General features: G+C 46.1%; 1 long non-coding RNA gene across 1 annotated transcript; it reads left to right on the top strand.

The window, feature by feature from the left end:
* The first annotated feature begins 11,421 nt into the window (after positions 1-11,421).
* Positions 11,422-15,165, top strand: LOC136457507 (uncharacterized). The gene is made up of 2 exons (XR_010759740.1): positions 11,422-11,646; positions 14,245-15,165. It is a non-coding gene; the product is annotated as an uncharacterized lncRNA (long non-coding RNA).
* The last annotated feature ends 407 nt before the right edge of the window (positions 15,166-15,572 follow it).

Genomic DNA, 15,572 nt, shown 5'->3' with positions numbered 1-15,572 from the left:
GTTAACTCAAATTGTGATTTGGATTTCCATTTGCTTTATGTTATGTTTAACAACTCCTCTAAAGAAACACACCATAAAAATAATTAATACTCAACCCAAAGAATAAAGGTTTAAAGAGAAAAACTAATTCTATTTTTGTATAACAAAACCACACCTATTTTTGTTATACAAAATAGCTAAATAAATTCCTAATATTTATATAAGAATGTTGTGGGCCTCATATCGAAAACTCCAATAAATTTGGTGCACCAATTTTTAATTCGAATTCCAAAACCAAATTTGAATTCAAACAAAGGAGAAGAAAAGAAAAACAGAAAAAGAAAAGAAAGGAGGAAGCCTCGCTGTGGCCTAGGCCTGCTCGGCTTCATGGCCCAACCAGCCCCACCACACCAGCCAGCCTGCCCCACCCGGCCTGCCAACCCCTTCCCGTCTTCCCAGCGCGCGCGCGGCCCATGAGCCGGCCCAGCACGCCGCTCACGCCCACGCGCCCGTCCGCTTCGCCTGCTGCCGTTGCCCACTGGATCCCACCTGTTAGCCCTCCTATTCATCTTCCTCGCACCCACGCTCAACCACTCGTGCGACCAAGGACTGATAGCGGTGGCAGGAGCGGGCCAAGGGGTCATGCCCGGGGCATGGCCTTGCTCCCCCTTACGCCGCACTCACGCAACCTCACGCCACCGTTGGATGAGATGCACACGCCTCTGATCCCCCCTCAATCTCCAGCCGCCGATCATCGAGCTCCATGGCCGAGCTCGGCTATAAAAGCCTCGGCCCCGAGTGACCTAGAGCTTGTCCCATCGCCCCGCCACCACCTTGGTGGCTGTCCACTGCGCACTCGAGCCAAGAGAGCAGAGGGAGAAGAGGAAGAAGAAGGGGGAGTGCCGAAGCCATGCGACGCCGCCGGTGTTGCCAGAGCAGGAGACGACGCCACGACGCTGCACTGCACTGCGCTGCTTCTGGAGCTACATGGCCATAACCCGCCGCTGCGTCACCATCCTATCTCCCACGACACCAACGGTGAGCCCCCCGGTTCTTCCCCTGCTCGCCGCCGGACCTCGCTGCTCCGACCATGGCGCTCCACACCGTGAGCGCATAGGCCAAGGTCGTCCCTGGCCTCTGGGTACACAAGCACAACCCACTCATGCGCACACCCGCGACCATCTCCTAGCCCCTAGACACCATCGCTGTGCACGCGCTTGTCGCGCTCGCAACGCCGCCGTCATGGCGCGGCCACCGCACACGCCTTCAGCCGCCTCGCTGGGCTAGGACATAGCCGTAGAGCATCACCGTGATGTCTGGACGATAGTCGTGTAGACCAAAACCCCATTAGCCAACCATAGTGCTCTGGCCACAAGCACCGGACCTCGGCCGGAGCTCCGCCGTGCACCGCCACCACGGCCAGCCAACTAGAGCTGTCCAGCCACCTTGCTAGCTTCACCAGGGCACCCGCCAAGGTAAGGCCGAGCTGTTGCCCACCTTAGTTGAACACCCACGCCGCTGGAAGGGGCTCGTCGATGAGCACCGCCATGCTAAGCCGCCGTTCATCGTGGCCAGAGATCTAGGGAGCTTTGGCCGCCACTTTGACCCCACCGTCATAGTCGCCATGGCGTGGGGGAGTTTTTCCCCTTCTCAATTGGACACTAGCGCCACCGTGGAGGCTCATCAGCGAGCTCGCCGCTGGCAAGAGCACGCCTAGGAGGAAACAGAGGATTTCTTCCTTGCCGCCCCACACACGCCTGCACCCGGTGCACATGGACCACGCTTGAGAGAAGAAGGGTGGACTCAGTCCACCGTAGACCTGTCTGCGGTCCATGGACCAACGCGTCTTGGTCTACCGTGAGCCATGCTCATGCCCGCGAGTCAAGGATCACGGCCTAGTGGAGGCCCACGACTACGACGTGGCAGCGCCACAACTTGCCACGTGTCTGGCCTGGCCCGGCCCAGACCGGCCCAACCCAAAGCCCGCTAGAGCCCGTATGTGACCCAATCCGGTTGACCGTTGACTGGTCAACGTTGATCATTGACCTGGCCCCACAAGTCAGTGGCACAGACACTATGGGCCCACATGTCAGATGGTGACGTCATGCTAACGTCACACTGGACCCACACGTCAGAAGCCAACACAGCTGGGGTGACGTCATGCTGATGTCACGATGACATCAGCTGCTGACATCAGTAGCCCAAGCCCCACACGTCAGTGACTCTGACCGTTGACCATTGACTCACCCGTTGACTAACATTGACTTTGACCGGACCCACATGTCAGTGACCCGAGAGTCCCTAGACCCACCTGTCGGAACTGAGGACGTTGCTGACGTCATGCTGACGTCAGCTAGACCCCATCTGTCAGCTCGGAACCGAGATGATGACGTCATGCTGATGTCATGCTGGCATCAGCATGCCACGTAGACCAGTCATAGCATGACACGTGTCAGCCCAGGATTAATTCAGCCTTTTTCCATTTTCAGAAATGAATTAAACTTCAGAAACTCATAACTAATTCATACGACCTCGGAAAAATACGAAACCAGGACCAAAATTTATCTAAAATCAAGCTCTATGCAATGAACCCATGTTTGAGTGCATTTGGCTCTTTTGAATTTCCATTGCTTCTTTGTGCTATTCTATAGACGTCGCTAACGCGACTATAATGCGATCGATGCAGACTCGGAGGAGAATCAGACGGACGAGGATCGTGAGTACCATGAGGAGAACGGAGACGACTACACTGAAGGTGCCACATCCCACCCAATCTCGTAGCACCTATTACGCATGGCTAATATAGAACTGCTATTGCTTTACTTATTGCTACAGTCATATTATGATAGGACTTGCATGGTAGTATGCTTATTTGAAGGCCTTTACCTTGACGCAACCATACCCCTGCATACCCTGCTGTTAGGCTAGACACACGCTTACTGCTATATATTTCATTACTTATACTTCTACTACGCTTGTGCTACATACGTGTTGGAAACTAGTGTTATCTGGACTATGGGGAGGGTGCTGTGTGTGTGACTTAGGTATGTGGAGGGTGAGGGTTGTGTTGACCAAGTTGGAATATACGACGAGCCTGGGGCAAGTCATGCCGTGTGGTGCTACCTGGGCACCCCTGGAATGGATACCTGTGGTGGGTAAATGGTTTATGAGGTGGTCCTGGGTGTGAACCTGTGATGGGAGGAGCCCAGGATGGAGGTGTTGTGGTGGCACGATAAATGGAAACCCTGATAAAGATATTCTAGCTTGGTCATCCCTAAGGACTTACTAGTACTCAGATTCACCAGGAAGCCTTACGTACCACTCGCCCTATATGGTGCGGGACGGCCGGACTACTTGGTAGGATATTGCCACTACTGCTAGGTTGATAGCGGACAGTGTGAGGGAGGTACGGGGCGTGGAGGATCCCCCATACCTTTCCAAGACTTCATGGAGACCTTGTGGACCTGGCTCATGACTCACAGTTTCAGCCACCCCAGACTAGACTTGGGGTGTACCAGGGCTGAATGGTAGAGTGGCATTATCCTAGGCTAGCAAGCGGCCGGAATCAGCCCAGTTGACGATGGTCAGCAAGGAAGATAGATCTTGTGGTTATGTAAAACCTCTACAGAGTGTATGGTTGATCGATCGATACATGTACCGACTTGTCGGCTATGGATCTTTCTTGGATTTCGCTTAAACTAGATAGCGAGATGAGTCCTTCTCTTCTTCTCTCGTGAGAGAGTGTCGGTCGTAGCCAGGGGCTACGGGCCTTGAGACAGTGCCGAGAGTGAGTTGGCATATCGACTGAGCGATGGTATGGTGATGGTGTGGAGATGGTGGTATATCGATCCCAGGATCGAAACCTGGCTCTGGAATGGAAATGGGGTGGAATGTGTGTGGGAATGGTGTTAAAACTTGTCTATACTATTATATACTTGATATGCTAAATACATAGGAAACCCCAGCTATATAGGTTCCTTTTGATTATATCCAACTTGCACCAAATTTCCACAAAGCAATGCTCATAGGGTGGGAGTGGCTAGTACAAATCGTACTGATAAATTTTGGCACACAGGTTCTGCTGAGGAGTATAGCTCCGAGGAGTTTGACGGATGAGGGGTTCGTGCCTACGCTCGAGTTTGGCGATCTTATCTTCAAGCTGTTTTGAATGAATGCTACTTTTTGATTCCGCCAATTCGGCGATGTAATAATTTATGTAATTCCGTACTATTTGTACTCTGATATTATCGTTGTATGGATGTGATATTCGACTGGAAATTGGGTAATATGATCTACAACGGTCTTATTACACTTCGACGTTGTGGATTTCCCTTCGCGGAAATCGGGGTCGTTTCACAACACGGGGTGACCGGACGCTTCGGTCAGTTCGACCGGACGTAGGACCCCAGCATCCGGTCGCTCGATGCTTGCCGCATGTCATCGGCTTCAAACGCCGATCGCCCGATCTCAACAGTCAAGTAATGATCGGACACGTTAGTTAGAAAGTGACCGAACGTAGGACCCCTGCGTCCGGTCGTTTTCAGTAAGGTTCTAAACGCGAAATTTCATGACCGGATGGTCATGCTCGATCGGACTCACCCGGCGTCCAGTCACTCAACGTTTCCTCTATGTGCCTCACGTCAGCGCACGTCAGCACTGACCGGACTCAGACCATGAGCGTCCGGTCAGTTTACACGCCAACGTCCGATCACAAGACCGAGACTATGTGCTTACTGCTGTCACTGACCGGACTTTGAACCCAGCGTCCGGTCACTGCACCACCAGCATCCGGTCACTCTGTGAACCCTGCCTTTTTTGTATAGGGCGCCGGAAAGTTTCTAACCCTTGCTCAAATGTGCCAACCACCAAGTGTATCACCTTGTGCACATGTGTTAGCATATTTTCACAAGCATTTTCAAGGGTGTTAGCACTTCACTAGATTTTAAATGCATATGCAATGAGTTAAAGCATCTAGTGGCACTTTGATAACCACATTTCAATACGAGTTTCACCCCTCTTAATAGTATGGCTATCTAACCTAAATGTGATCACACTCGCTAAGTGTCTTGATCACTGAAACAAAATGGCTCCTACTATTTATACCTTTGCCTTGAGCCTTTTGTTTTTCTCTTTCTTCTTTTTAAGTTCAAGCATTTGATCATCACCATGCCATCACCATCGTCATGATCTTCGCCATTGCTTCATCACTTAGAGTAGTGCTACCTATCTCATAATCATTTTGATAAACTAGGTTAGCACTTAGGGTTTCAACAATTAACCAAAATCAAACTAGAGCTTTCATCGGTGACGTTGTCGCCGAGGAGACATAGATCAGCGGCGAGCCCGGTGATGCGGTTCGCGAAATCTTCCACGGTCTCTGCCTCCTTCCACACCAGGGCGCTGAACTCACGCCGGAGCTGCTGCGCGTTGGCCTCGCGCACCCTGGACCCCGACACGGATCCGCTTGATTGCCGCCCATGCTTCTGCTACCGTCCTTTTCTCGCGAAGACCTGCAAGCATCTCAGGTGGAACGGATCGCAGGATCGCGGCGAGCGGTAGACGATCATGGCAGTAGACGATCTCCTCGTCTTCCTCCGGCTCGATAGCATACCACCACCCCGCCGCCTCCAAGTTCACCTGCATCAACATCGGCCACTCCTGGTAGTTGGTGTGTGTGAGCATGGGGAACTTAGTGCCGGCGTCATCCGCGGTGCGGTGGATCACGACCTCGCGGCGCCCTCTACGCGGCACTGGCGAGGGTGAGACGTGGCAACCTCGTCGCCCTCCACGGCCACCGGACGGCGGAACAGAATAGTGCTCCATCCCTTCTCGTGGTCAATGGCTCTGGTACCAAATGTCAGCCAGAACTCTCTCCGGCGGCCGGAATTCTTTCGATGAACTCGCTTACGAACGCTAAGATGCAAATAAGACTCAAGAGTTTTTGGTGACAGCTTTTCTCAATATATTAGCCAACTATTTATATACAATGCTGACGCTAATTCTGGAAAGTAAAAGAAAGGAAATCCAAAGATGCATACGTGAGGAACAAGCAAGCTAATCTTGCCGTCCACCATACCATACGTGCATGTACACGTACGTATATCATATAAGGACGCGCTCGGGAGGAGAATTTCCATGCCAAGCTCAACGCTGTCTGTAAAAAGGAAATAAGCAGGAACTCAGGATTTACACCGACGGGCTCCGTCCCCCTGTTACGCTCGAGACCCGCTTGGAAAGTTCTCGCCTCCACGACCCAGGCACTCGTGAATCGTGTAACCTCCGCGGGGACGGGGACGGGACCGGCCGGATGGGCGGCGGCGCATGGGCGCGCTGGCCACGGCGGTGCGAGATAGCGGGGCCGCGGACGGGCCGCGCAGACGGGCTGCAGCTGCGGCATGCCAGCGCACAAGATGGATTCGTGAAGGATGGACGCTAGATGGAGGCGGCAACGAGGTTGGTCAGCGCCACTAGTTACTTGCTTCACTTTGCTTAGAGATGCTCTCGCCGGGGCGGCCAGTTGCGCTGGAATTCAGACAACCTTATGCTTTGATATAGCCCCTGGGACTGATGATAGCGTCTGGGACTGGTGGAGTTCGAGCACTTTACAAGTTTCCAAACTACTATGTGATTAAAGTGGCTTTTCATTTTTCAATAAGCATATTCATCATCTTCATGTATAGAGGTACACATTTATTTTCAGTTCATGAGTTTAAAGTTCCTGATGGGAGACCCACCACGTGCCCTGCTTGGTAAAATTTTATGTTCAAAATCACATTTTTTTTCTATTTATATTATATGAACTATATGAAGTTACTTTCATGGTAATGTTTCATTGGAAGTAATCTAGCACCAGGGTTAACACCAGGGTTAACTCCAATTGAAATCCATCAGAAGTGAATTTTAATCTTGTTTTACATCTTGCTGAATCAACTTTGTGATTTTTGAGCTGTCCTGATAAACCTTGCCATGGCCACTGCAGAGACACAGGTGCTGGGAACAACCAGAGGCGTGCTTATCTCATGTTTACCATGAAACAGATGTGCAGGCTTAGTCTGTGGTCGTCGACCTAATCCATGATGCTGCCAGGTCCACCTCCAGCGCTCACAGACATCCAGATGTCGCACCCATGCTGGCAAATTTTACTCCCTCTCGTTCTCCATGGAAAGGTAATTTCTGCTGATTTGTGATGATAGGCTTAAACAAACACAGGTAAGGACAGCTCTTATTGTTATCAATACCTTTTGAAATGATGCTTTGACCCTTTAACTATGATGTTAGTAGCAGATATAGCTGACCCTGACCTTTCTTACATATGTGTGCTAGTGGTAGTGTGAGGCATGTCTCCAACTACATGCTTGAATTCCTCGAGAAGAACAGCAAGAAGAGGTCTGCAAGGAGACCATCGAGCTCACCATGAGAACACTACTTGAGGTACCCAGCACCTAATTATCAAATACCTCTCTTTCAATTAGATAGAGATCCTACAACAGTGGCCGTTCAGAGAAATATAGATACTTGAAGAGTGTCAGTTGAGGGTAATTAGCATAGGAGGAGAAAGATCACGTACTTAATATTAACAATAATTTTCCGATAAACTGAACCGAATGATACCATGTGCTACGCGATAGTTATATGTTTTCTTTCTTTATACTTAGTATATTAAGACCAAATAATATTTTTTTTCTCGAATACGCAAAAGATTTGCGTATCATTGTAATTAAGAAGAAGAAGTTTAACCATACACACGACACGCTTCTAATGAGCGCCCTAGGAGGTCTTACAGTTGTCACTAGACCTTCCTAGCAGACTGTTTTGAACTTTGATATTACATAAAAAGTAAACAATCGAACTAAGAGCAACGTAGTAACCAACGGAGCTGGGCGTCTCCGCTACTGGCTGCGCAATCCTGCTCCGTCATCCAAGAAGAGTCTTCTACCAGTCCTAGCATTGGTCGCTGGGAACAGCACGTCCAGTACTTCGACTTCGCTCGACGAAGACCAAACAATATTGTTGTGCAGGAAAGCAGGATACTTTGTAGTCAGATGGAAAACACTTGTATTGTAGTGTAATTGTGTAAATAGAACTTACTATGGTTATATTGTTTCTACTACTATTAACTAAGCCGTTGATCCCTTCCTGTACATTTCATTATTGTAATAAAGTTGTGCTAAACAACCGTTCGTACATGCAGTATATAATGGATCGGTTGTTTTTACATTTTCCATCTTATGAGATACAATAGATCGACAAAGTAAGTATCATGACACCAATATAACTATAATATGTAGTTGAATATTAGCTTACTTGGTCGCGGTTGTATGTACTTCTAGGGCTAATTTGGAAGCAACGGAAAGGCACACCTAAGGATGAAAAATATTCCATGAAAAACAAAATAATTATTCAAATTATTTTCCAGTATATTTTCCACCCTAAAAAAATCAGGAATCCAAAAAAAAGTATTAGCTTACTGTCGCTAGAATACATATATTTACAAATAATAGATGTGCAGAGTCATATTCCTGTTTTTAACTTAATACTCTGAAGTTTTGACATTACTGTAATAAAGATGAAGGTCAATAGTGCCCATTTGGACGAGAGATTCGTGGGTTTGCTTGCTCGAGTGGGACGCCGAACCGGATCCAGCAGCATCTGGGGCCTGTTTGGCTGCCTGAAATTTAGCTGAATTGACTAAAAACATTGTTTTGATTAAATCGTTGTAGGAAAAAAATATTGTCTCGACTGAAAAAAAAACTAAATAGTGCAAATTATAAGGTAAGCCGGCCTCTGCGCCGTGACTTTATTTTTTTACAATTTGATCTTTTTTTGAACAAAATTTATGCTTGTCTCCCTGAGAGACTTAAACTCATTTTTGGACCGTGAGGGTCGACGTCAGGACTCATTGTGCTGAGATAACACGTCTCGGCACCACAGATCTTGGTGTCGAGGTATCTGACCGAGCACAGTAGGACATCTTAGGTGGTGTTAACGTGGTCCGTACCTCCACGCCCGAATACATAGCGTCAAACTCAACGTCCCATATCTCGACGTCGAGATCGACGTCACATATCTTAGACACCGAACATGGATAACCGCGTGTGTCCGCCTCAGCTCTCTCTCACGCTATGTCACGTGAAAGCTCATGTATATTAATACTGCTATGCTCACTGCAAAGCGACGTCGTCCGCGTCGCGCACGCGCACGGCTCTGCTGCCCACTGCCGGTGACCAGTAAACAAATAATAAAGAGAAAGCCATCTTCCACTCCTCGCCAGCGCCTTTCAGGCTCTGTTTAGATTCCAAAATTTTTCACCCCAAAGTGTCACATCGAATCTTGCAACACATGCATTGAGTACTAAATGTAGACGAAAAACAAAACTAATTGCACAGTTGGGTGAGAAATCGTGAGACGAAACTTTCGAACCTAATTAGTCCATAATTAGACTCTAATTATTAAATACAAACGAAATTGCTACAGTAACCAAAATAAAAAAAAATTGCCAACTAAACGCGCCCTCAATGTAAACCAAACACTGACTGCTGCACCGTGCCGCTGCATGCTCGTTGATCCTTTTCTCCCTTCTCGGCTCTTGTTGAGTTGCCTCTGTGGTGCTGTTCGTTCCTGTTGCTGTGCCTCGGGTCGGCGCTTTTGAGGCACCAACTGAGCCAGCGACCCACTGCACAGGTGCAGAGAGCACAGCAAACCGGCTTTCTTTCGCCCGAGGCCAGAGCAGTCTCAAGTGCATGTTTAGTTTCTAAAATTTTACAAAATTTTTTAAGATTTTTCGTCACATCAAATCTTTAGACGTATGCATGAAATATTAAATATAAATAAAAAATAAAACTAATTACACAGTTTAGACAAAATTCACCAGACGAATCTTTTAAGCCTAATTAGACTATAATTAAACACTAATTATTAAATAACAACGAAAATACTAACATACCATTTTCTAAAAAATTTCACCACTAAACATGCCCATGCCGTGAAGCTAGCCACTGAACCCGTCTCTCTCTGTCCAGTCTGCACTGTGGAGATACTAGTGACGCATCAGCGCCATGTCTAGCACGTACTAGCGCACGCCTCCTCTGCACCTGCACGGCGAAGGCCGGCTCGTTCGGTTTTGTTTTTTTTAACCAGACTAGTGTTTTTTTTATAATATTTTAATAGAAATAATATTTTTTAGTATAAACAGTAAAAATATTATCTAGCCGAACCCTGCCCTTGCCCGTCTTGTTGCCTTCCCGCTCGTCTTGCCCCGTCCTGTCCTTGAGGCTTGAGGGCCTGCCGGTGCCGGGCTCTCCTTGCCTTCTCGCCGTCGCCGCGCGAACGTAACCAGGACTGTACTACAGATGTCAGGAGCAAGAGCAAAGATCATACTCTAGCACACTGTAGATCATGCGAGATTCCCAGCATCTCTGTGCATGCGTAAAAGGAAACAAAGGAGCATTCTGGGAAAAAAAAGGAGAGTGCATATAAAAGCACGCTGCTTTTGTCCATCGCAGCGGTTAAACAAAACCATTGCCTGGGTCCGGCCGGTACAAAAGCTCATTTTTTTCGCACGAAGGCCATTTCTCTTTTCTCTCTTCTTTCCGCTGTTCATCGGTTATTCGACTGCGCCTTGCTAGGGCCTAGCAGCGGGGGGAGAGAGAGGGTAAAAGCACGATCCGGTGCAGCGGCACGGTGCAGCAGTCAGTATTTAGTTTGCATTGAAAGGCGCTGGGAGCAGTGGGAGATGACTTTCTCACGCTATGTTTACTGGTCACGCGGACGGCATCGCTTTCCGGTGACCAGAGGAGTATTAGGCCTTATTTGGCTGGGCTCCCGGCAGCTCTGGCTCTGGCTCCGGCTCCGGCTGACACCCCTAGGACGAACATTGTATCAACACTGTAGCATCAGAGCTGGTTTACTTTCCCCACGTTTTTTCTCTTACTGTAGCACGGTTACTGTTCATGAAGCCAGTGAAGCTCGAATTTCTGGCTCCACCGGCTCCGGTTCTGGCACGCTACCGTGCATGAACAGTATAGGAGCCGAAGCGCCTCGGAGCCGTACCAAACAGGGACATTAATATACATGAGCTTTCACGTCACAGCGTGAGAGAGGGAGAGATAGAGCGCTACAGAGAGCTACGACGGCCACTCGTTATACATGCTCGACGTCGAGATACGTGGCGCTGAGCTCAACGTCATACATTCTAACGTTAAGATATCGGTCACGTGGCGTCGAGCTCAGCGTCATACGTTCTGGCGTTAAGATATCGGTCACGTCAATATTATTTAAGATGTTGTACTGTGCTCGATCAGACATCTCGACGTGGATTTAAAGATGAGTTTAAATCTCTATAGGACAAACGTAAATTTTGTAAAAAAAAAAGAGTCAAATTGTAAAACATAAGGGCGTCGTGACTCGTTTCCTCTCTCTTCCTCTCTCTCGAAATATCCAGCCTACTCCTTCCCCTGTTCATCCCAGAAGCAGCGGAGGTGCTGCTTACCGTTAGCCGCTGGAGCCCTATGCTGTAGCGCATCTCCCCTACGCCGCTCGCTCACCCTGAACCCCACGCCCGCCGTCCGGCCAGACCCAAACCCCTGTACTATGCTCGCTGTTGATTCATCGCCTTCCCCCATTCGTCCGGTCGGAGAGCTCGTTCAGTGTTACTTTGTCGCGGCCAAGGTACTCTTCCCTTTTTCAATTTCTGTGTTTTTTATTTGGTCGATGTTGATTCATCGCCTCCCCAAAACCTTCTGGTGGTAGAGCTTGTTCTCCTCCCCTAACTCGTCCAGTGGGAGAGGTCGTTCGTGCTGCTGTTGTCGCGGTGCAGTTACTCTTCCCATTACCCGAATCCTATGTGCAGGTCGTTTGCCTCCGTTCATTTTTTTTTCTGAATGGTTTTCCCCATATGCAGTACCGTTTTCTTCAATTTTTTCAGTCACCTATCAATGGGTCACTTGATTCTGCAGATATCTGGTCTTGATTCACCAGATTCTAAAGGCACTTCTACACTATCTCATGCCTTCTCTCTCCCCTGAATAATGAAAAAATATCTGATGCTCAGATCCCTAATCTGTGTGCAAGGAGAAGGCAAATTTCAGTGTTAGTTTTAGTTTAGTTCCAGTAGAATCCAGGTTCATTTATTGTTCAGTGTAGTAGAATCTATTTTTAATTTTAGTTTTGTCCAAGTTCAGTTTAAGTTTAGTAGAGTCTATTTTCATTATAATTTTAGTTAAAGTCTAGTAGAATTAATTATCAGTTCTACTTCAGGTTCAGTTATTTTAGAATCTAGGTTGAACTGCAATAGAGTTTGGCTGTTGAACATTAGATTTTCATTGAACTGCAATAGAGTTTGGCTGCTGAGTATTTCAGTGATCTTGTGATTCAGTACTGAATCCAGGTTCAGTTTAGTAGAAACTATTTTCAGTTTTAGTTCAATTCAATTTCAGGTTAATTTTAGTGGAACCTATTTTTAGTTTAGGTTCAGTCTTGTTAAATTTGCGTTCAGTTCAGCCCATTAGAATCTATTTTTAGTTTTCAGTCTTCAATATTTAATTTATTGCTTGCATGCTTTTGTTTGGCTAGTAGCACATAATCTGTTTCAGTTACGTGTGAATTATTGTTTCAAGTTTCAGTGTCTGATATTCAGTCTTCAACTGTGTTTCCTTTGAATTTTTTGTTTCCACTATTTTGCTCTGTATTTCAGTCTGCCGTAATTTTCTTTGTTGTCCTATCCTTCTTCCTACTACAGTTGAAAGTTGCAGGCTTCACTGGCTGTGACACACCAGCAATAATTCACAATTGAAAATGTGGATTAAATTTTCATACATGGATAAGGTCACCATTCAGTAGTTGCAGCAATTAGTTGGCAAATTTGACTTGAAATCTCTGCTTATTCGTTTCTTTTTTAGTAGCTTTAGCAAGCTATTTTCTTGTTTTTTTTATCTTTGCTCGTGCTTGCTGCTAGGAGGGACCGGACAACAGTTTTTCATCAGTGACCCATCCGACAATAGCTTGTTTGGTGTGATCCGTTTTCAGAACTATAGATAGCTGCTGCTCAGTCATTTTCCAGTGTGGCTATTTTTTTTTTTGTTTAGCAGTTTTGCTTGATTCAGTGTTTCCGGAAGCTTTGCTGGTTGTCAATCTTTGGTTGTTGTGTATAGGTTGAGCAGTTGGGTTATAAGTTAGTTTTCTTTACTACTAGGATTAATTTTTTAGTTTTGAATCTAGGTTCAGTTTAGTAGAAACTATTTTCAGTTTTAGTTCAGTTCAATTTCAGGTTTAAGTTTAGAACCTATTTTTAGTTTAGGTTCAGTCCTGTAGAATCTAGGTTCTGTGCAGTCCATTAAAACCATGATAAATCTGCGTTCAGTTCAGTCCATTAGAATCTATTTCAGTTTTAGTCTAGGTTCAGTAATGTAGAAGAGTTTGATTGTTAAGTTATTCGGCCCCATCGTGATTCAGGTACTATCCGTTGGTGGATGAGTAGCTGTAGATTAGTTTCATAGCAATGTTTGAAAGGTTAGTAGTACTATATCCCTGAGTTTTGTGAAATTTCAGCCGTGAATTTTCTGAAGACAACTATGGGCTAGTAGCTGAAAATTGCAGTGCTTGTCTACTTCTGTTGTAAAACTACGGACTGCGATTTTTTGTTATCTATAAATTTCGGTGTATGTATTAATAGCTTCATAAAGTTGTCGACTATGTTTATTATAGGACATGTTAAGTTCAGAAGTTTAGTATCCTGCTATTTCAGGTTCAGTTCAGTTAGTATCCTGCATTAGAGCTTCAGTGAGCTCAGTCTTATCGTGATTAAGGTACTAAATTTTATTTTATTCATGTAGCAGAAGTTCAGGTCTCTATCTTGTCTAGTTGTGGCTTGGTTTGTTCAGAAGCAGCTGCAACTTGAGTGCTTTCTTCATTGAGTACAACTAGCTGCATGCAGTTCATTGAGTTTATAATTGGTCTATTTATTTGCAACCCAATTTATAGTGGTTCATTGAGTTTCAGAAAATTTGGAGTAGCAGCTAGCTGAGTTTAGTGTGGTTTTCGTTCCTGTGCAATGTCATTTTAATGATACAACAATCTACCTTTATAATTTGTTCCATACTTGTGTTTTGTTATAGCTGTTTATTTCTTCTATTAGTCTCTTTTTATCTTGAACTTCATGGATGCTTGGCCTGTTGGTGGATGGTTAGCTGTACGTTAGCTTCATGTCAATGTTTGAATGGATAGTAATTGAGCCTTTCAGTTTTTAATATTTGAGAATGTGTTTGCCAGCATCGACTTCTCCAAGCTATGGTCCTTGATAGTGTTAAGAGAGTGGAGGTCATTCTTCGTCTCCGAAAATATAGAGCTGCTCCGGGTACTGGACTCGGAAGATGCATCAGGGCGTCGCCTCAAATTCCTCTGTCAAGGGTGTGGAGATGGCAGCCGGCTACCCGACTCCCTGGGCAGCCTGAAGCAGCTCCAGACTCTAGATATCAGGGACACAGCCATATGCAAGCTACCCAAGAGCATCGTCGAAGATAAAGAAGCTGCAATACACATTCGAGCTAGCAGCATGGCTGAAACAAAAAGAAGCCTACCGTCACCAGCAGAGTGCTCATGGCTACCAAAGCTGGCCATGTCGATGTGTAGGCAGCTGCTGGCTACTCATACACGGACGGTGTCAACCTGTGTTTCAAAGATGAGCCTAAGCCTACACCTATAGGGTGAGGGACAACAAAAACAACCTGCTGGCTACACATCAACTGGCAGATATGATCCACGAGGTCAAAGAAGGGTGGGGGTGAAGATCTAGTTGCAGAAGGATACCAATCACACGTCCTAGAGATACTGCAGATGGGGATGCCATTCTAGAGGAGGTCTAGCCAAAATACTGATTGCAGATTGATGGTGGTACATTTGATTTATTAGGAGTTTGTACTTGATCCCAAAATAATAGGTTTGTCTTGTACATGAGATTTCCGAAATTTGGTGAATCTTAAATCTGATTTTGTTTTTTTTTTCAAGTTTGTAAGCATGATTCATTAGATGATATGCAATTTTCAAGTACACTGCTGAGAATGTGATAGGGAGCATGTGAAATTGTGAATTTGCATCTGCCTAAGCTTGTCCTGGATCAGTGTAGATACTACTACTCGAAGTACTGTATAATATGATTCGTAATAATAAATTCCTACCTGCTTAAGTTTAAGAGATGATGTTGTTTATTAGGCAGTCATATGCTTCAGCTAGCCAATGTGGAAAAGAAGGGAGAAAATTCCCCTGCGTTCTGTGTTATAGTTTTTGCTCGTCAGACAGCAGAACAGCAGATGGACATGTGCCATGTTCGCTTCTCTTATAATCCTGTACTTTTCAGCTTGTTTTTTTTAGTCGGAATAGTATTTTTTCTCTCACAAAAAATTAGCCGGAACAGTGTTTCGGTTTGTTTTTTTGAGTGAAGCGGGCATGTGTCCTGTTCTGACTGTTTTAAAAAAAGTCAAATATTGGGGGTAGCAGACAGTGATGAAATAGGATAAGTAGTACCTCATCATCTCGTAATTATTTGTTCCATGTGCATGTGTCCTGTTATGAATGTTTTAAAAAAAATCGACTGACAAATA

Source organism: Miscanthus floridulus, chromosome 6 (genome assembly GCF_019320115.1).
Source record: "Miscanthus floridulus cultivar M001 chromosome 6, ASM1932011v1, whole genome shotgun sequence".
NCBI classification, from domain to species: Eukaryota; Viridiplantae; Streptophyta; class Magnoliopsida; order Poales; family Poaceae; genus Miscanthus; species Miscanthus floridulus.
Note: the sequence above shows the minus strand (reverse complement) of the source record. Positions and strands in the feature narration are given on the sequence as shown.